Source organism: Salvia miltiorrhiza, chromosome 4 (genome assembly GCF_028751815.1).
Source record: "Salvia miltiorrhiza cultivar Shanhuang (shh) chromosome 4, IMPLAD_Smil_shh, whole genome shotgun sequence".
Classification (NCBI taxonomy): domain Eukaryota; kingdom Viridiplantae; phylum Streptophyta; class Magnoliopsida; order Lamiales; family Lamiaceae; genus Salvia; species Salvia miltiorrhiza.
Genome location: NC_080390.1, coordinates 14,268,119 through 14,290,443, shown reverse-complemented (window position 1 = coordinate 14,290,443; position 22,325 = coordinate 14,268,119). Strand labels below are relative to the sequence as shown.

At 37.1% G+C, this 22,325-nt stretch overlaps 1 long non-coding RNA gene across 1 annotated transcript; it reads left to right on the top strand.

Moving 5' to 3' along the window:
• The first annotated feature begins 445 nt into the window (after window positions 1–445).
• Window positions 446–1,759, top strand: LOC131019769 (uncharacterized). Its single transcript, XR_009100441.1, has 5 exons — window positions 446–552; window positions 983–1,036; window positions 1,126–1,208; window positions 1,311–1,370; window positions 1,615–1,759. It is a non-coding gene; the product is annotated as an uncharacterized LOC131019769 (long non-coding RNA).
• The last annotated feature ends 20,566 nt before the right edge of the window (window positions 1,760–22,325 follow it).

Here is a 22,325-nt window from a genome sequence, read left to right as displayed (position 1 = left end):
AAGGGGCCAAAAATGGTTAGTCTTTATATTTTTTGTTTATTAAATATGGGATGTAAAACTTTTGGGTTTTTTATATTCATGGTGGATGAATTGTAGTTGTATTGCGGTGGGAATCACAAGATTTCTATTATTGGGTTATTCGAATTGTTCGTCAAAGAGAGCTAAATATTTCGAACCCACACCATTGATTATTTCATGCGAACTAATTTTTTGTGTAAGAAAATCAATTAAATTCGTATAGAGTTTGAAGAAAAGTTTGGGTGGATAATTGTTGAAATTTTTTGAGCTTTTATTTATTCTTGTTCGTGCATGTCGTTTTCTTTCAACTTGATTTTAGAAATATCTTTTTCAGAGATGTACCAAGTACTAGTCCATTCTTTTAATTCACTGGTGGCCCCGATGTTTAATAATGTTTTTTAATTATACACGGTTGACTGTCGTTTGTTGGCTTTGGGTAGATAAAAACTTGAGATAATTAATCGATTTTCGTTCTTGCAGTTGTGAAGCAAGTGGAGCAGCTGAAAAATGATTCTTCCAAAACCAAGGGCAAAGGTAAATATATGTGTTTTGGTGGGCTTTTGTATAGTTTTGAATGGACGTAATTGTAAAAAGTTAGTTTTGGATATACTTGTTCATGTTAGTTCATGCTAGTTCATACTACTCCATAATATCTGCCTCTGTTTAAAATGCTGGAATAGTTCTGGTCAGTTCATACTAGTTCATACTACTGCATCAAACTATCTATCTCTGCTATTTATTGATAGTAAAAGTGGAACCAGGTGTACGAACTATGTAGTATATGTAAGGTATATAAGTATTCGGAAATTGTGCAGATTTGAGTTATGTGTATGAACTATGTTATTGTTTTGTATGGGGTTGTATGTTTTGGGATGAATCTGTTCGAATTATAAATGTAAATGTGATGTTCAAATCTATTTTTTTCTGTAAACTAAAGGTTTGATTTGTGTGTAATATTGTTTAGCAATCAATGAGCAAGAGGTTGTTACCGGTGTAACCAGAGACAAAGGCAAGAAAAGTACGATTGATTAGCTATTGCTATGTCCTAGTTTACGTATGTTTTTTTTTTTGATGAACTGTGAATTAATTTTATATATTTACTCACAGTTGTAGGACGCTCTGTCCCTATTGTTAGTAAAGCCGGGAACTTGATGGTTGTTGGAGAAAACCTAGCCAAAGGAGCATTGAATGTAATACTAATTTCTATCCTTGTGTGTATATACATATAAATATATGTATTGATTGTGCTTGCCTGATTATGTGACCGATGCATTTGATATTTAATTTTTTAGTGCGCACAAAACATAGAAATGATCCATTATTGGCTGATTTCAAAAAGGCTATGATTGAAGGTATTCATCAAAATTGTTATTGAATATATGCATCTACTGTTATGCTTGAATGAAAAAAAAAAATTGTTCTATGTGATTAAATGATTAAAAAATTGCTATTAGCTATTCTTTATAGTATCCAAATTTGGTATTCACTATACTTTAAGGTTTTGTGAATTATAGTTTTTAGTGTAAAATATATAATGGTGAAATCGTTATTTTAATGTCCTTTTACCTTTAATTTGTATACTGCACTCATGTGCAGGTGTTTCCCGTAAGAGAAAAGTCAATGCATCGACAAAGCAGAATGTTGGTGTGGTGATTGGTGGAGGTGAAGACATTCCAGCACATGACGTGCTAGAAATTCCAGCTGCTGCCCAGAAAAAAAACAAGGCATGAAAAGAGAAAGGAAGCCCTTGTCAACTACAAACAGCTTGTGGTGAAGCCTACAACTAGGGATGTCAATGCAGCCCGAAACCTGTGGGCCGACCCGAATAACCCGACAAAATTAGAGGATTAGGGTTGAAAAATCGCAACCCGAAAAAACCTCCAGCCCGATTAGCCCGCACCCGACTGTCGCAGCCCGCTGCCTAGCCATTGATAGCGTAGACCGGGTATCGATACGACTAAATGAAAGTAGGAAACGAAGGCTGGAAAACTAATCTCGTCTTTGTGCGGAAGCGTAAACAACTCGTAACAATTTTAACATTATTTCTAGATTATAAACATTGGCATTTCTATAAAGGTCAAGCATCGGAATTTTTGGGTTACATAACAAAAGGTCGTAGTTCAAACATGTACAAGGATTCTAATATATACAGAGTTACACAACAAAAGGTGATCGAACTATATGTATGGAGACATATAGCCGAGAGTATATGTCTTAACTAAGCCAAGAATGACTTCAAAAACATCATGCTGCCATAGAGGCGGAAAAGCATCAAAAGGTGATCACTCGAAACAACGATCCCTGCCAACACCATGCCATCCTCCGACCATGCTTAACCTGCACATTTAGAAATATATGCAGGGCGTGAGTACATAATACTCAGTGGGCAGGCGCCGAAAGACAAGAAAAGTGCTCTTAGAGCTATATGTTTGAAGCTTGCCATAACATCAGCAATACACAGAAAAATTAAGTTAACGTCAAAGAGGCTGTGTATGCAGTTTTCATAATCAAACATCATATAAAAGTGTCTGCAGACAAATAATCAACAAGTATGTACCGCATCTACAAATTATCATCATCAAGGTACTGAGAAGTAGGCCTCCTTCTCAAGCACCGTGACCGGCCGACCCGAAGACGGCTCACAGTCACCTCTGTGTACACAACCCCGCTTGTGGCAGGATCCGAATTCGTCTCATCAGTAGAGGGTAACACACAAGTTCATCATTAGAAATATTGGCAAGTCAAACAGTTCATAAGCATCATTTTAACTCAACATTTGATAAGCTCATAACATCAATAATTCATTTTAGAAAACTCGGTAATTTCATACTCATCATATTCTCAACATACTGCCCACCTGTAGGAACTTGGCGTAGCGCAGGTGGTACCTCGGAAAGATCTTTACTTACGTCCTCGGCTGGTCTCTGTAGTTGTATCGTCGGAATGTGCATGCGATAAGTGAGGAACAGTTAGAGACTTCCTCACAAAAAGCTTAACCTCAACCTCATAACAAAACTCTAATCTTATTCTCAACCTAACTCTTAAAGGCTAGACTAAGGGCAATCAGGCACATAAGCATGCATACACACTTAAGCACATAACTCACTTAAAAACATATCACAAAAAAAAAAAGAAACATAAGTTGAATCGGAGACCAGAGCAGAGGAACGCTCAGGGTCGGAGTGGGAAAACTCAGTCGAGCGGAGCGGAATAGCTCGGCGAGACAGCGGAGAAATGCTTGCCAGGGCAGAGGAATCAACTTGCCCGGGCAGCGAAATCATGAACTCTCTGGCAGAGAAATGGAGAAATGCCAGAGGAATGGCGAACTCTCTGTCGCCAGAGGAATCAATGTCAGGGGAGTCGATCGTTAGAGGACTCAATCGTCAGAGGAATCGATCTCAGAGGACTCAATCGTCAGAGGAATCGATCTCAGAGGAATCAACTCAGAGGAATCACGCTCAGAGGAATCGATCTCAGAGGAATCGACTCAGAGGAATCGAACTCCAGAGGAATCAAACTCCAGAGGAATCGAATTCGCTGACAGAGCAGCGGGGAAATGAATTCTCTGGCATGCCAGTGGGGAAACGATTTCTCTGGCATGCCAGCGGGGAAACGATTTCTCTGGCATGCCAACGGGGGAATGATTTCTCTGGCATGCTCCAGGAATGACTTCTCGGTTCCGAGAACAAGGCTCAAGGCAGAACATTGCAATCAAGAGCAACTCGGAGACTCATCAACTTTGTCATCCTAAAAAATCATCAAACACTCAAAAACATCAAAATTTAGCATGCATCAACATAACTCACTCAAGAACTCTACAAACTCAAAATCATCAAAAACATTTACTCCTTCATACATCCTTACTCCACACCAAAACATCATACAAGACTTCACTAAACAGATTTTTCCCAAAATCACATGTCAAACTCATTTTGTAAAAACTCCATCTCCAGACTCAGTTTTTTTGCAAAAACTCATGCTCAAGACTAAATTTTGTAAAACACATGCTAATCACTTCAAAACATCACATAACACACAGAACAACACATATAACATATTTCATCTCGGTTTTAAGAAAAGAAGGATTTTTTTACAGGGGATGAACCCAGTTTTTCGAAAGTGAAGAGAAAGGGAAGAAGGGGAAGTTTCTCATGCTTAAAACATCTTATTACTTACACAAATCACCACATACTTCTCACAAACAAGTCTAGACTCGAAAAAAAATAGAACACTTACTCCAAAAGTTTCAAGAGAAAGGGCGTCTTTTCTCGATTCTTCAGGTTATATCTCAACAAATCTTCTTGAAACTAGGATGGAAAGTGTTTAAGGCTAGATTTAGCGGAGTATTTGGTCTCAGTGGTGACTGGTGAAGCTTTGAGCTTAGTCTCCAATGGAGGAGAGAGAGAAAAATCGTGAGAGAGAGAAGAAGTTGAAGGGCTGAGACTGATGAGAAATGACGGGGAGAGAGAGACGCTTCGGTTTTAACAATATTCTTATCCCAAAGGATTAGAAGCATTAAATGCGTGAATAGTGAATTGTCTCCCCTTAATCAGCAAGTCTCATCCGGCTAATCACACATGTGGGAAAATGAATTACAAATAAGATTGTGAGTGTAGGGGTGTGCGACGGCAATAAAATCATATAAGCCAAGATTTTGAAAATCATACTGACTCAAATAACATAAGTGCGCACATAACATATAAATCATATAACATCAAACAAATAACTCACAAATTATCACATTATAACAGATCATCACTCGCCATTAATCTAATGGTCATTCTAGCTTAATCCTCTCTATATAAATTCTCAATTACTACCTCAACTCTATCTCTCGTTCTTCGTCTCAACTCGAAAACAAACATCTCCATCTCAATCTAACATCATTCTCGAATATCATAACATCTCTATCTTACTCATATCGCCATCCATCGATAACTTCCTCACGACTATAGTCCGTTAGTCTTTAACTCTCGATAGTATTTCGATACTATTGTAAGGTAACTAAATACGGGGTGTTACACCGACTAACCCGGAACCCGATAGGGCTAGCCCGAAAATCCGATGGGCTGGCCCGGTGGGCTGACGGAATTGTGATTGATGCATCCAGTTACAACTTCTGCTATGTTTAGATCTATGGTATTTGCTTAAATATATATATGTAGCCTCATTAAAAAAAGTGAAATTAATTAGTTAGAATATATGTGTGTGTGTGTGTGTGCAATCTCATTAAAAAAAGTGAAATTAATTACGATTTTTTTGTAGAAATTGATTATTAGTATCTCATTAGTTAGAAATTAATTATTAGTATCTCATTTTAAAGTGATACTGTCGCAGCCCGATTCCCGACACTAGTGATAGTGGGGTACGAGTATCGATACGACTATTTTTAAAAGAATAAAAGATAAGAAGAATAGGTTGAACATCAAGCGGAAGCTCGCATCAAAGCATGCTAAGGAAAATCATCATAAATGAACCCAAGGGTAAAATCGTCAACGTCGTTATAACTTTTTAATTATCAGGAATTTCACGATCAAAAACAAAACGGGTATAGCTCATTTTTCATAAGGAAGAATAATATGCAGAGTATCGCAGCAAAAGGCGAACCGATTATATGTATGAAGACACATAACCGTGAGTGTATTGCTTGGTTTCAAAAGAAAACTAAGTATCTCAAACATCAAACTCTATTTAATATAAAGGCAATATTAAATATGATCAAAACGATTGAAACGTTCCCCCACCAGCACCAGACCAATCTCACTCCTCGCTTAGCCTGCACATTTAGAAATACATGTAGGGCGTGAGTACATAATACTCAGTGGGCAAACGCCGAAAAACAAGAAAGGTGCTCTTAGAGCTATAGGTTTGAAACTTGCCACATCTCAGCAATACACAGGAATAAATTTAGCGTAAAAGAACCTGTGTAAGCAGTTTTAATAATCATGATATCATAAAGAAACGACTGCAGTCAAAGATCTCAACATGTATGCACCACATCTACAACTCGTTATTATCAAAGGTACTGAGAAGTAGGCCTCACTCTCAAGTACCGTGACCGGCCGACCCGAAGACGGCTCGCAGTCACCTCTGTGCACAAAATCCCGCTTGTGGCAGGACCGAATTCGTCTCAGTAGAGGGTAACACACAAGTCATTATCAGCAAAAATCGGCAAGTCAAACAGTTCTCAAACATTATTTATCTCAAAACATTTGATAAATTCATAACATCATCAAAACAGTTTAGAAAGCTCGTATGATATATGTATACTCAAAATATTGCCCACCTGAAGTCCTTTGCTAATCCTGGAAAGAAATCAGGTGACTTACTTCTTCGTCTCGCTCGGGCCTTCATATGTCATCATCACATCGTCATCGTCATCGAAGGTTCATGTGATAAAACAAACCTTAGTCAGAAACTTAATTTCTAAATCCAATCTCATCTCAAACTATAACTTCTCACTCAACGTCTATTTACCCATTAAAACTCAATCCCTAGGTATACTCGGCTTCTAAGGATTCACACGTCCTATTATCGACTTAACTCTCAACTCGGCTCAAACTCATAGCAATCAAGCACATAAACAAGTATAAACACTTAAGCATATGAAAAACACACATAGACAAGTCAAAAACAAACTTCACTCTGCACTGACTCAACTTCAAAACCTCACCAGACTCTGTACAGAACTCTCCTGGAGTCGTAACTTATACCAGAAGAAACCTCTTGGAGTCTAGTTTCATTTAAAAAAAAGTAGGATCAAAAACTCCAAGTAGTTTAGGAGATATGACTGTTTTACTACAGTCTACCATATTCGGCAGTTTTTAGCAACCGAAAAGTTTGATTTTTGAAAAAATAGTAAACGTTGTCAAAAAGGTCTGGAATTTGGTGGGTACATAGATAAGACACTCATGTCTTAACAATAAAAATTTGGGTTCAATAATGCTAAATAAAAATACTGGAATAGGTGACTTTATTGGCTACTCACCGAACAATTCGGCAGAACGTAGCAGGTTTGGTTTTATATTTTATAAAAATAGTAAACGAAGTCCAAATGACTTGAAATTTTACCGGTGTGCTCAAAACTCTCACATATACTTACCATAAATTTTCATGATGTTTGTGTATCAAGAACCCCTCGAAAACAGTAGGTCAGTGCGTCATGAAAAACGACTCCGAATACATACACACAAGTAAACATGCTCAACTCAACATTTCTTCAAAGCAAACTCATCAAAGCTCATTTTAAGCACTTATAGCACTAAAAAACATTCAAGTACAACGTAATACTCATAATACTCAATCTCGACTCTTTTCTTTCTTCATAACTTCATATCTCATGGAAAACGTTTCAACGAACGCATCAATCAAATTCTCTTTTCATTTTCATGCTCGAAATTACTCAAATACTCAAACATGATCTTTTACATCACATAACTCATTATACACATATTTATTCTCTTTTTATCATGTAAACTAGATTTTAATGAAAATCCATGTATCAACATAAAACTCTTAACAAAACATGACAAATGTTCACATAATGATCATAGAGCAATTAGACCTCATTTACCAAGCATCAACCTCACATCATACAAGAACTCAAAAACTCATATAAACTAAACTAAGTCAAAATTTTACTTAGCCAATAAAAGACTTAATCAAAGATAAAAAGACACTACTATCATGCTTAGAAACATATATCTTAAGCCAAATCACTTAAATAACACATAGACCAAAAAGTCCTAATTTTTTTACTAAACTAAACTCTTTGAAATTTTATAAACACCTATGAATCTTTAATCCATTCATAGATCTATCAATCTTAACCAATTTATCTCACATATAAGCCATCAATTTACAAATTAGAGCATGGATACACATATCCCTAATTTTATTAAACTAACTCATATCAAAATCATCAATTGACATCATAGACTCAATTTACTCCATCAATAATCATCATATACATCTCATGGACTCATCTTCATCATCAATTCATCATTTAAATCATCAACTCAAAAGTTCCCAATTTTGGGTAAACTAAACTCCATCGAACTTTCACATCTCAAGGCACATACTTCACAACACACATCAATCATCAACAAACATCATATAAAACTCATTTTTCACCCCAAATCAAGAAAAGAAAAAGAAAAATTTTTGAAGGGTTGAAGACCCAAATTTTCGAAAACTTAAGAAAAAGGAAGGGTGATTTTCTTGCTTCAATCTTTCAAGAATACTCACATACAACATCATTCAAGCAAGATTTATGGAATACATGGTCACTTACCCAAATTCTTACCAAGACCCACACTTTCTCACTCTAGCTTGGAAGCCTCTCTTCAATGATTCTCTTGAATTCAAGTAGCTAGGATGTGTTTATGTGAGATTTAAGGGTGGATTGAGGTGTTTGGTATTATTTTTGGAAGCTCCGAAGGTTTCTACCATGGATGACAATGGAGGAAATGAGAGATGAGGGAGAAGAGTGTTGGGCGAAAATGATGAGTGAGGGAGAGAGATGGCCGAAAATTGTGAAGTGAGGGAGAGAGAATTTGCTTTGTAAGATTTAAATTGATCTTGTAAATCTTAAGGAAGATTTTGATATCTTTAGGGAATATATGCAATTAATGCATTGATCTCTCTCACTCTAATCTCTACACTTCTCTCTCTAATCTCTACACTCTCAATCTCTACTCTCTCAATAATTACACTCTCAATCTCTACTCTCCCAATCTCTACACTTAGCAATTTGTGGCATTTAAACATATGGTAGAGAAATTAAAATAAAGTGTGAGAAGTGTGATTAAATAAAAATCACAATAACTATGAAAGTATTATTCATTAATAAAGTACCATAGTATAATTATTCATGTGACCAAAAATAATAATTATAGCACTAATATTAGTGCACTCACTCAATTATAATATTCCTCTTCGTAGGAAAAATAATTTAAAAAAATTATGCTTAGAAAAATTTTCATAAACCGGCATCATTCGATTTCTCGATAAAAATAAACCATACTTGCTTTTGAAACTTAATCAAAATTCCAAATGCTAAGGTCTCAAATATAAATCATAATAACTTGGTCATAATGACACACGTAACAGAAATCACATAATCAAGCAGTCACGTAAATTCACATAACGTCACATCAAAGCAGTTGGCAAACACAAACATACTAGACGTCTCTCTGACCGACTCTTTTCATCAAGGTTCTCACTCTTTCTTCCTCGACTCTATGTCAAACTCATTATTCCTATTTTTTTAATAGGCCAGTCAATCTCTGATAACTCGGTATCCGGTAATTCTATTCCCGGTAGTCGGAAATAAAATAAAATCTTAACTCAATTCAATCAGCATCTCTATCTCAGCTCATTTCTCGAATCTCATCACTCTAACTCCATCATCGGTTTATTCACTCGTATCACTATTTAAAAGACAAATTGTCTTATCTGGTCACAAAAAAAAGTAGTCTCGCATCTCGACATCTCAGTACTCTCAATAGTGCTAAGACACTATCTCACAACATAAGGAAAAGTACGGGGTGTTACAGATACCAATTTTTTTTTTTTTTTTTTTTTTTTTCTGTCAATGAGACGTGCATGGCAAATCCATTAATTATTAAGTAATAATTCAGATTGATTCTAGGGCATTGATACATGTTAAATTTTACTATCTCATTTTAATATAATTTTGTTTATGTAATCTTGAATATCTTATATTTTTGCATTTCATGCTTTGCTATATAATTTATATCTTTAATATCTATGTATATTTTATACATTATACATTAGATCATTAGGAATAATAAAATACAAATGATAATTTTATTTTTACGCCTTTAACCTTATTAGCCCGATGGGCTAGCCCGAAACCCGAAAGTTTAGGGTTAGGGTTGAAGATTTACAACCCGAAAAAATCTCCAACCCGATTAGCCCGCACCCGACTAACCCGGAACCCGATAGGGCTAACCCGAAAACCCGGTGAACTGGCCCGATTGACATCCCTACCTACAACGGACTATGCATCATTGTTTACGAGAACAACATCCTGTGCTCTTTTTAAGGCTATATAGGTCAGATGAACGACCTGCAACAATATTTTGTTGGTCGTCTTGGATTTGATGAGATCCTGGAGTTTACTATTAAGGATATCCCCGGGAGACTGAGCTACTTTGTGCTGGATTCGTTTAATAGGAGGCGGTGTGATATTACTCTACCTAATGGTCAAACAATCCCAGTGATTGAGGATGATGTCCACAGAGTGCTTGGCTTCCCAAAAGGTTTCAAGAAGATTAAGCTAATCGACTCAACTCAGACGACACCTTTGTGTCAAGAATGGAAGCAGTGTTTTCCAAATACACATCCAAAGAAAATCAAGATAACTGAAGTGAAGGATGCAATGCTTGCACATGAGGACGGAAGCAAATGGTTTAAGATTCATTTCATGGTTATGCTCACTCACTGTTTGATCGAGAGTACCAGCAACGGATGTGTGTTCCCCCGGATGATAAAGTGCCTGGAAGACTTGAACTCTGTTGGCCAATGGAACTGGTGTGAGTTCGTTATTAGATCACTGATTGAAAATCATGAAGATTGGGAGAAGGACACAGCGACCATGTTTGTCGGACCTACATTGTTTCTGCTTGTTCACGTCAGTCGATGCATTAATTCATACTAATCCATCAAAACTATCTATAGATGTTATTAAATATGTACCAGTTCATGCGAGTTCATACTAGTTCATGCAACTTCATCAAACTATCTATATCTGCTATTAATTTATACTGGTTCAAGTTAGTTCATGCGAAAACCATAACGAATCATACATATATTACATGAAAAATAGACACAACAATGTTAAAATATTGTACATTATGACACATAAAATTATAAACGCAGAAAAAGAAGTACAAATTCCAGAATCATGAAATTTTTGATGAAAAAATGGAATCGTCAACACTCGTTAGTTGCATCTGCAGAAAAAAAAAACTATGGGAAATAAAACAAAGAATGCAGAGAATGAATATAGATTGCACATGAATTCTGCCTTAGTTAGAAAAAAAATATTTAAAGATTACAGATAATAGCATACCGATGTTCTCCATAATACTCCTGTAATGTTGAAGCTCTGACGTGAAGTTTTAATTTCTTAACAGAAGTGTTTATGGCTGATTTAGGTTTTCATTCGTGACACACGTTTAGAGAGAAAAGATACACTTAAATGTGATCCCAATAATTAAGGAAGGGATATTTAATAAAATAATACAATTACTTATTTACCCTATAATTTATATAAACGAAAATTTGATGCATAAAGTGTGAAGAAAATCCAGCCGTTTATTAATTTAGATCTAATGGCATATAATAGTTCCTATTCTATAGTCTAAACTTGGTTTTTATTTTAGCCTCCCCTATATATATATATATCTAGTATTTATGTTATAGATAGTATGTGGTACTTTAATTTTTTTTTTTAAGTCTTAAACAAATTTTTAATGTGTAGTGTGAAACGCAAAATGTGCATATGGTTAAAAGAAAGGGTTAATGGTCCTCTTTATCGATTCTCAAAGACAAAAAATAAAAAATACCCACTATAAAAAGAAAACTATAAAAACTATCTATTTTGAGCTTGAAAGGACAATGCTACCCTTACTTAATTCATAAAAAAAATGCTGAAATCGCGAACTTTGCTCGACATGCTCGACTAATGCACGTCGAGCATGTCGAGCATCCGTGATAAATATACTAATGCTCGACATGCATTAGTCGAGCATATCGAGCTTTTCGTATTTGTGATAAATATATTAATGTTTGACATGCTCGACTTCTACGAGTCGAGCAATAATGATAAATACACCAATGCTTGACATGCTTAACCATTGCGAGTCAAGCAATCGAGCATTTGCAGTTGATCACTCTTAGAAAGTACACTAATGCTAGACATTTATCGATTACAAGTCGAGCATCAGTGCAAAATACAATAATGCTCGACATAAGGGCAAAAATGACCTAAATGGATATGTTTATATGTTTTATAAAATGTGAGTATTTTTTTTTATCTTTCAAAATAGGTATATATCATTTTGCCCCTAAAAGAAATATATGTGTCGATCACAAATTATGTAAAGTGAATTAAAAAAAATACAATTCAAATTACATCTGCTGCTTTTGTGATGAATAGAAGGGAGAAAGGTACGTGACAATAGTAGGATTGAGACGATTTTGATGAAAAATTAACAGATGCATAAGAAAAATGGTAAATATGATTTTAAATATTAAACTATTTTTACACTGTTAATTATATTTTAAATTATCTGTAACATAATTTTTTTTTAATTTTAAACTATTAATTTTGTATTAATTGTACCAATCATACCTTGCCGGATGCCATGATGTATATAAAACCAATATTTATAAAATGACGTGATTATATGCTTTAATAATTAAAATTTGATAATATATGAATGCTACAATTGATAATTGATAGTTCAATATTTTAAAAATGATTTTCAATAATTAAGTTGTTAGGTCCTGAGGGTCTTGAATAGGTGTATGGGGGGGGGGGTATGGGCTATTTTTCACTTAATCTACTGACCTCAAACAGAGGGATCTCAGTCAGAGATCAAAACGAAACTTTGCACGCAAACAAGGACTCGTGTTTTACTGAAATTAGTTTTGACCAACAGGGTTGACGACTGATACTAAAAGCTCTTCAGTAATGAGTTATCAGTTAAGTTACTGGAACTTAACTGATCCAAGTAAGGGCTTCAGTCGTGTTTGTAAAGATAGAGATGATATCACTCTTCCTTACTATCAGAGGATAGTTCAGTCAGATTGATATCATACGCAGCGGAAATTAAACTTAGTTTCGTAATAGCCTCGGTGGAGCAGATTGTTGGATTAAGGTTTCTCTTTGCTATTAGTCAGTGTTCAGTTTTATCAATAGAAATAGCACAAGTAAGAATGTAAAACTGAAAGCTGTAAATAACACAGAGACTTTTACGTGGTTCGGAAAAACCCTTTCCTACATCCACGGCTAGTTGATCAGACCAACAATCCACTCCGCAAGTGCTCCACTGGTGCACTGCAAAACGTACCCGTGTGCTTGCCTGGTGCACACAACCGTAAACTGAAGAAAACCCTTCTTCAGCACCCACACACCTCGCGTAGGATTTCCCTGCTAAGCACACCTCGTGCTCAGACTTTTCACTCTGAGTTCAGAGTACCTTCCTGAACTCCGAACCACTCAAACACTCTTATAGGGGGGAGGTTTGAACGAGTGCCAACTATACTTACAAAGAACAAGTTCTTTGAAGCAAGTTTGACCTTTGTCTGAATCCTTTCAGAACCACCTTCTTTTGATTGTTTCTAACAGTGAATTCATCCTTCTTGATCTTCACTGTGAAACCACTGTCACAAAATTGACTCACAGACAACAGATTATGTTTAAGACCAGAAACAAAGCTAACATTACTAATATTGGCGTTACCCATGTTGAGCACACCGTAGCCTTTTGTTTCTCCGATTGAGTTGTCTCCGAATGCAACTTTGGATCCAGCTTTCTCAACATACTGAGATAGATATTCTTTATAGCCCGTCATGTGCTTAGAACAGCCACTATCCAGATACCACGTTCTGATTGAAGCTTTGGCCTCTTCCTTCTTTTTGTGTTTCCTGACATTGACCTGCAAGGAAGAGTTTCTTCAGGCACCCAATCAAGCTTTGGGTCCCTTTGGAACCCATATCTGCTTCAGAGTTGGTCTGGCTGATCTCTTGCGCTTTGTTGAATGTCTGATTGACGTCGTTGGCGCTTCAGGTGGCACATGAGCATTCTTCTGTTGAGAAATCCTTTTGAAGGCCTCATTCTTGTAGCAGTTCTGTCTGATGAGTGGTTGAGGTCTTCTTTGCTCGGCGAAGTATCTTCCCTGAGATACTTGAGTCTTTGCAGACTTTTGGAGACTTGATTGATGTCCAGTAGCTAGTTGTCGTGGATGGCTCTCAGTTCGTCTGGACTCAGCATTGCTTGGTCTCCATGGATGTTGTCCTTCTGAAACTGAACTGAAGATGTCAGTTTCTGACTGATGTGGCCTTTCTTCCCCCTGGATAGATGAGGAAGATTCTTCTTGGCTTCTGATGTTCCTTCCCTGACCTTTGACTGAAATCTACTTTCCAGCCTTCTCAATAGAATGATCTGGTTGGGGGCCTCCTTAGCTCGTCTGAAGCTTCGTGGAGGTGGAACATTTGATCTAGCCATCAGTCTGCGCTTGCGAACTTCATCCATATCATGATCTCTTGATTCTTCTGAGGTTGTGATTTCAGAAGGATCGTCCTTTGAGATGATCATGATATCCTTTCCTTTGACAGCTGCAACCTTTCCTCCGATGCTGTTGACCAGTCCTTTCGATGGAAAGTTGTTCATCATGGGAGACTGCATCATGTAGTTCTTGACTGTTTCTTCCAGCTTGTGATTAAGCCTTTTGATTTCATGAGATGCTCTTTCACATTCTGAGTTGGAGATTCTGAGCTCTTCTTCCAGTCGGCTGTTCTCCATGATTTGCTGATCAAGGCAAGTTTCATCCGGAAAGTAGATGATTTTCTGATTCTTAGCTCGTTCATCATTGATCTCCTTGTCCATTTTCTGATTCTGCTTGAGGAGATCTTCGAACATTTTCCTCAGCTGACAGTGATCAGTCATGAGCTGATCAAACTCGTCAGTTTCATCGGATGAGCTATCTCCAGATTCTGAGTTGTCTCCTGAAAGCATCAGGAAGTTATCAGTAAATGGAGTTTTTGAGTGAGAGTTTACCTCTGAGCCATTCATTCCATTGTCGTAGCTGTTGTCAGCCACGCTTTCTAATTCGTTGGCCATCAGGGCTCGGCACTCATCATCTGAGCTGGAACTGTCGAAGTCGGATGATTTTGATGTGTCCTTGGAAGAGTCAGCATCATCAGCAACCATCGCTTTCTTCTTCGAAAAGCTACGATCTTTCTTAGCTTTCAGTTCTCTGCGCTCAGCTGGAGTCAGATCAAGGTATTCATGTCGAAAGTGCCCTTTCTTTCTACATCCAAAGCATTCCATATCTTTGATGTCGTAAGCGGCTGACTTCCTTTCTCCGCTTCGATCTGTGGAATGTCTGGAGTTGCCTTCTCTTTCTTTTCCTTTGTAGTGCTGCTTGTGGAACCTTCTGTACTTCCGGAACTTGGACTCCATCTTGTTGAATCTTTCAGTCAACAAAGCATATTGATTGAAGAAGTCCTCTGGGTTGAGTTCCGTTGGTTCCTTGATCTGCTTCTTGCCTTCTCTGGTTGAGGCCTTCAGTGCCACTCCTCTTGAGGTTGATGGACCATCTTCGTCTGATCCTCCAGCCTTCTTGTTACCAAGATTTATCAGAGAAAAGCTTGTTTGTCGGGAGCTGACTGAATCCTGGCTTATGTTGATGAGCGACTGAGTAGATCTGCCATTCTCCACGTGGCAGTGCTCGAAGAATCTTCAGGTTGATTTCTCGTTGAGTGTATTTGTCTTTGAAAATGGATTGAACTTCATTCAAGATAAGATTGAATCTTTGTTCCATTTCCTCGACAGATTCATTCTTGAGCATGAGGAAGGAGTCGAACTTCTGGCAAGCTATCGATAGCTTATTCTCCTTGATTTCCTCGGAACCTACGCACATTCTTTCCAGAATGTCCCACATCTCCTTTGCAGTTCCGCACTTGATGATCTTCATGACATGCTTGTCGGGAACAGTGCCGGAGATGATGCTTTTGGCGAGGTTGTCTAACTCATCTTGCTTCCTTTCTTCTGTGGTGAAGTCTGCCTTTGACTTGGGTTGGACCTCATCGTAAGGATCCTGATGGAGATCATTAGGAACCCTTTTGATAGTTTCGGTGATGGTGATTGGTCCGCTGGTGATGACTTCCCACATTCGGCAATGTTGGGCGGTGAGGAAGCGTTCAAGCAGAAACTTCTATATGTCGTATTTTTCAATACTAAACATAGGTAGAGAAGATAATCTGTTGTGGTTAGTCTCCATAAAAAAGGAGAGAACAGATAACAGCTGATAGAGCAAATAGCAAGCACAAAAAGAAAGAGTAAAACTTTTTCGAGACCTTTAAGAAAAAGGATCTAGTTCAAATAGAACCTAGTCAGATGCAGATAGTTCTTGCGAACAACCTGCTCTGATACCAATTGTTAGGTCCTGAGGGTCTCGAATAGGTGTATGAGGGGGGGGAGGAATACACATATGGGCTGTTTTTCACTTAATCTACTGACCTCAATCAGAGGGATCTCAGTCAGAGATCAAAACGAAACTTTGCACGCAAACAAGGACTCCTGTTTTACTAAAATCAGTTTTGACCAACAGGGTTGACGACTGATACTGAAAGCTCTTCAGTAATGAGTTATCAGTTAAGTTACTGGAACTTAACTGATCCAAGTAAGGGCTTCAGTCGTGTTTGCAAAGATAGAGATGATATCACTCTTCCTTACTATCAGAGGATAGTTCAGTCAGATTGATATCATACGCAGCGGAAATTAAACTTAGTTTCGTAATAGCCTCGGTGGAGCAGATTGTTGGATTAAGGTTTCTCTTTGCTATTAGTCAGTGTTCAGTTTTATCAATAAGAATAGCACAAGTAAGAATGTAAAACTGAAAGCTGTAAATAACACAGAGACTTTTACGTGGTTCGGAAAAACCCTTTCCTACATCCACGGCTGGTTGATCAGACCAACAATCCACTCCGCAAGTGCTTCACTGGTGCACTGCAAACCGTACCCGTGTGCTTGCCTGGTGCACACAACCGTAAACTGAAGAAAACCCTTCTTCAGCACCCACACACCTCGCGTAGGATTTCCCTGCTAAGCACACCTCGTGCTCAGACTTTTCACTCAGAGTTCAGAGTACCTTCCTGAACTCCGAACCACTCAAACACTCTTATAGGGGGGAGGTTTGAACGAGTGCCAACTATACTTACAAAGAACAAGTTCTTTGAAGCAAGTTTGACCTTTGGATTCTGGGTAAACAGATATATGCCTAGGGTCTAAGAGAATGTATGTAATCAGCAGTGACTGATTTTGGCTTTGAAATTCTCTTCTTCGATTCAAGCTTTGGGGCGGTTAAGCTTTAGGCTGAGTAGCAATTTCGGCAGAGCTTCAACTTATGTCGTTGAATCGGTGAAGGTTGAAGTGATCCTCGAGCGCTATTTGTAGGAGAACTCTTGAATAGATACGTTGGCGTAAATCGTCCTCAAAATTTCTTCCGTTGGAGAGCAATTCGAATTTGGGCTGAGGCTTCAGTCTTCGAGGTTCCTTGTCTGTGTGGAAACGGCTCTCTTTGATGGACAGGAGATGTGACATCTCTGAAAAGTAACCACCAGATAGGAATGACCTCTGCAGAGATAAGATATTCTGAGATCTCTGCATTTAATGCGGCTGTACTTTGTGCGTACGTGGCTTCCTCTGAACGTTGGAAGATCAGTTCTAGGAGGAATGTTCAACTGATACTTGACTTTAGTATCAGTCCTTTGCGCGCATTAAATAATCAGTCTTCAACTGATTCTTCAACTGGTATCTGCAGTCTTCAGTCTTCGTTCTTCAGTCTTCAGTCTTCGTTCTTCAGTCTTCAGTCTTCGACACCGCAACTAAACTAGAAACGAACTCTAACACTTGAGTTCAAAACGATTCTAGTCTATTACATATAAGTCCTATGAATTTTGGTATCATCAAAACAAGGGTTAGGATATTCCACAAGGTTCCCAACATAAGTATATATAATTAATAGTATGAAATTAACTTAGAGTTTAAAGTGATATTTACTCTAAAAAAACATATTAAATTTTGTATAAAAAATAAAAACTTGTGTTAAGTATAGTGGCTGAGATTGAGTAATGTATACTACCTTAGTTTTGAGTATCGCTTCAATATGGGGCATTAATTCAGTAGTAACTATTTTCAATTTTAGTAAGTGTTGTCACAAAAAAAAAAACTATATTTTTTGTTAATAAAATAAAAAAGACGTCTCCTGTGTGTGCGAGTGCATAGTCAGAATCATTCCAAATCATTATTAATTAATTCGTTAATAAATAATTATTTAATTAAAACTTAATTAATTTTAAATAAGATTAAAATTAGACGACTCAGGTTAGGGTAGAGCGCACAAGAGCTTTTGTCATAAAATTAAAAAGTCTCCCCCTCATTCAAAAAAATAAAATAAAAATAAAAATAAAATAAAATAAAATAAACAAGTTTCCAAAATGTTGCTGAATACTGAATAGTAACGCACAACAGAATCAGGTACTGATTGCCGACCAAAACAAGCACATTATATATACACATAAATTTATTTATATTTATATATGATTATATCCATCTCATCATATTAAGTAACTAAATCACACTGAAATTAATGTTTTCTCTCTATATAAACACAAATAAACATTATGCACAATGCAGTAGCCCAAAAGCTAGATCAAGTAAAAGATGGCTCAAAATATTTCTGCGAAATTAATCTTCTTGGTTTTTCTATGCTTCCTCATTCCAGGTTTCAGTTTTTTATATATTTTAATTTAAAAAAAATGTACCGTAGCTTCGACCAACTTAATTTACTAGTAATATTTATTTTTTTATTGATCGATTTGGCAAATATAACATATGTAGTATATTTTTTTTGCAGATGAAAGAGGATTAATATTATGTGCTAAACTGGAAAATTGCTTTGCTTCTTATGATAATCCTTTATGCGCCAAGGAAGGCTTCGAAGTTTGCACAAAATGCAAAAGATTTAAAACGTTGACTGGTATTAAATGCGACACAGATGTGAATCCAAGCAAATGTGTTTGTTTGTTTAAGTGTGCATCCTAATTAATTAATTCAAATTCTTCCCTTATTTAATTACGTACGTTTTAATAAAATTATTGCAGCCATTGTTATAGGATCCGATAGTGCCTTTTGTTCGATATACATATATATTACATATGGCTCTATTCTATTTTACGGTTAATTGTTGGCATAAAAAATAGTGAGAAAATGTCACAGCCCACTATACCTAAGTACGGATTAATCGGGGTTATGACTCGGGGTGGGAATTAAGAAACGGGAAAGAAAGGAAGTTTATCTGTGACTTAAACACTTTACGAAAAAGATATTCATTTAAAGCAATTACAATATATATATATAACTGCTTGGGTAATTACAAACGTTCATATTAAAATACTAGACCCATGTTACATCATCCGAAATAAAATAGTATTAAGTTCTTATAGAAGCGATAACAAAAATCAGAGGGTTGCAGCGGAAATACGTGTGAGTTATGCATATGAAGATACATACTCAAGGTTTCATTACTTAATCATTAAAAGAGAATCCGCTCAACACCAATCCATTCCATCGCCTGCTCAACCTGCACATTTAGAAATACATGCAGGGCTGAGTATAAAAATACTCAGTGGGCACAAGCCGAAAATACAACATGCATACATATATAAATTGAACTGCCAAGAATAACACACAGGGTTTTCTTGAATGACCTGCGCTTACTTAAAACATTTCTTTCATTTTCATAAAGGTGGATGCATCCCATTTTCAGTCTATATGATCCATATTTGTCCTTTCTGTCACGCGCCGGGAAGGAGGCCTCCTTACCACGGACGCCAAGACCGGTCGCAAGCGACTCGCGGTCTCCATGAGTGTACACGTTAACCCTAGCTAGCGACCTTTGTCTAGCATAGGATCCCAATTGGATTTCCTTTAGAGTTGGCGAGCCAACACAGATAGGATACATATAAAAACATAAACATTTTTGGCAGTCAATCATTTCATAAACGTTTCATCTCATTTCATAAACATTTTCATTTTCACAAAGGGCATAATAATAAACTGAAATTAACAGTTAAAATCATCTCATGCATATATTCGTATAAGAGGCCTACGACACGCAGGGGATCTCTATATACGTATAGTAAAAGTAATGCCCACCTTAAACGTTCTTAAAGCTGGTGTGGAGTCGTTTCTTCTTCGGCTTCACTTTTTGTCGCCCGGACCTTCATTGATGAAGAGTCGATAAGTTCGTGAAGAAATTGTCATAAGATAAAGTCTAATTTTACGAGCCTAGGGTATCTTTTAGTTTTAGGGTTCTAGCATCCATAATTCGTTCCATTAAAGACAGTCAAAAACCAACATACCTCGTCTAATCACATAACAAGCAAGATAAAAGAAATCAATATCCTTAACTTAATATCATTTTAAAAAAAATCACATGCTCACATAAGCGATAAAATCATGCACCATTATTCGTTTACATATACTTTAAATAAGTCATTTTAAAACCCATTGAGGTGAAATAAAAACATTTTAACCATTTAAAACCCATACTTATAAAGCCTTTAAATATTATAATAAATGAGGGCTTAATCCCAAAATACTTCTTTTAAGGTCCATCAATAAATTTAAATAAAAGAACCTGCTTCATTTAAAATAAATAGTCCCAATCTTCAATATTAACATTTTAATCAAGAGATTTAAACCCACTAAACAATTTAATGAAAATTGAAACACTTTTTTTTTTTTTAAGAATTAAGGCCAAAATTCGTAGGCCTATATTTAAATAACAGTTCAAAACTTAATTAAAATTGGGCCCAAACCTATTAAATAAACCCATCAAATTTGTTTTAAAAGCAAAAAGGCCCAGCAGCATAAAAAAAATAACATCCGCCCACTTTTATTTAAAATTTTCGGCCCACACCAAGATAGAAGGGCTTGAGCCCAAAACCTAGCCCAACCCTAATCCTAAATACATGTGCACACAACACACACAACATCAGCCATTTTGCTCTCTCTACCTCTCGGCTCTCTCGCCCCTCTCGTTTCTCTGCTCGGTCGAGTGCGGCGCCGCCTCCGGCGTGCCGCCTCGCCGGGCGTCTCCCCTCCCCCTCTCATTCTCTCGGCATATCTCCTCCCTCTTCTCTCTGTTCTTTCTTCACCTCTCTCACTCTGCCTCGCCGGAAGTCAGCCGCACGCCGCCGCCTTCGTGTGCCACTGCCGCCTCCGCCGTGGCCAACCATGGCGCCGTCTGGTCGTCCCCAGCCTTGGAACAGGGTGGCAGAGGCCTCTCCGCCGCTGCATGTGCCTTCTCCGACCGTTGTGAGAAGCCCAGCGTCGCCGCGCCGCTTCCCCTGTCCTCCGCCGTCGCCGGAAAAGATAAGTCTCCAGCCACTCTTTTCTCTCTCTTCCCTCTCCCCTTTTTTTTTGTTTCAAAACTGAAATCCTAAACTCTCTCTCCTCTTCTCTCTCGTCTTGGCAGAACAGGGACAGGGCGGCGGTTGCCGCCGCGCCGTCGCCGGCCGTGAGCAGCCGCCGGCTGCTCTCACCTCCATCTCTCCATTCCCGGACACACACACAAGACAAAGTACAAGAACCCCCAAATTTTCAGTCCAGAAAACACACATAGAGCAAAGTTAGGGTTTTTCCCAAAACTGTTCTTTCATCAATTCATTCTTGTTTATTCTCTAAAAATCAAATCTTGTACTTGTAATAGTTAGAAAATGAAGTGATGATGAATGTGTGTGTTCGTTGCTGCTTTTTTTTTTTTTTATGCTTGATCCAGAATTTCATAAGATAAGTGGGGAGGAATTGGAGTAACCTTGATGTTGGTAGTATTTGGTATTTAGCTGGAATCTGTGAATTGTAAATCAAGCATAAGAACATATAACTTGGATCAGAATGTTAGAAACTGGAAAAATAAATGGTGGTTTAACAATTAATCACCTTTATTCTTGATTTGGAAGCTTGTAGGCAGCCAAAACTTGGGACTGATTTTGGAGATCTGGAACCGATTTGGAAGATTTGGAAATTGAAGGCAGTCGAAAGTTGGGATAGGAATATGAGAAAATGGTGCTTTACAGATTAGAGAGAGAGTGTGTCTTAATGAGTAAGCTAAACTTTTGAATAAGAAAAAGGCTTAATGAGGAAGCCAAACCTTTGATTTGGATAAGAATGAAATGATATTTGGAATTACTAATAAAATAAGGCAAGTTGGTGATTATGGGATTGAAGCAAAAATAATAAAATAAAGTAAGTGAATGGATGTGAGGTTAAAACAAATTAAGGAAAGTAAGTGCATATTAATCACTTAAAATAAAACTCATGACCTTAATAAATAAGTAAAAATGATCTTTAATAAAATCATTGTAATAAAACCCTTGATTAAAAAAATATAATAATCCATTTAAAAGAAAATCCATGACTTCATGCCCAATTTAAAAATCCATGCGGTACATATAAATACACTCAACTCACGAATTAAAACTTA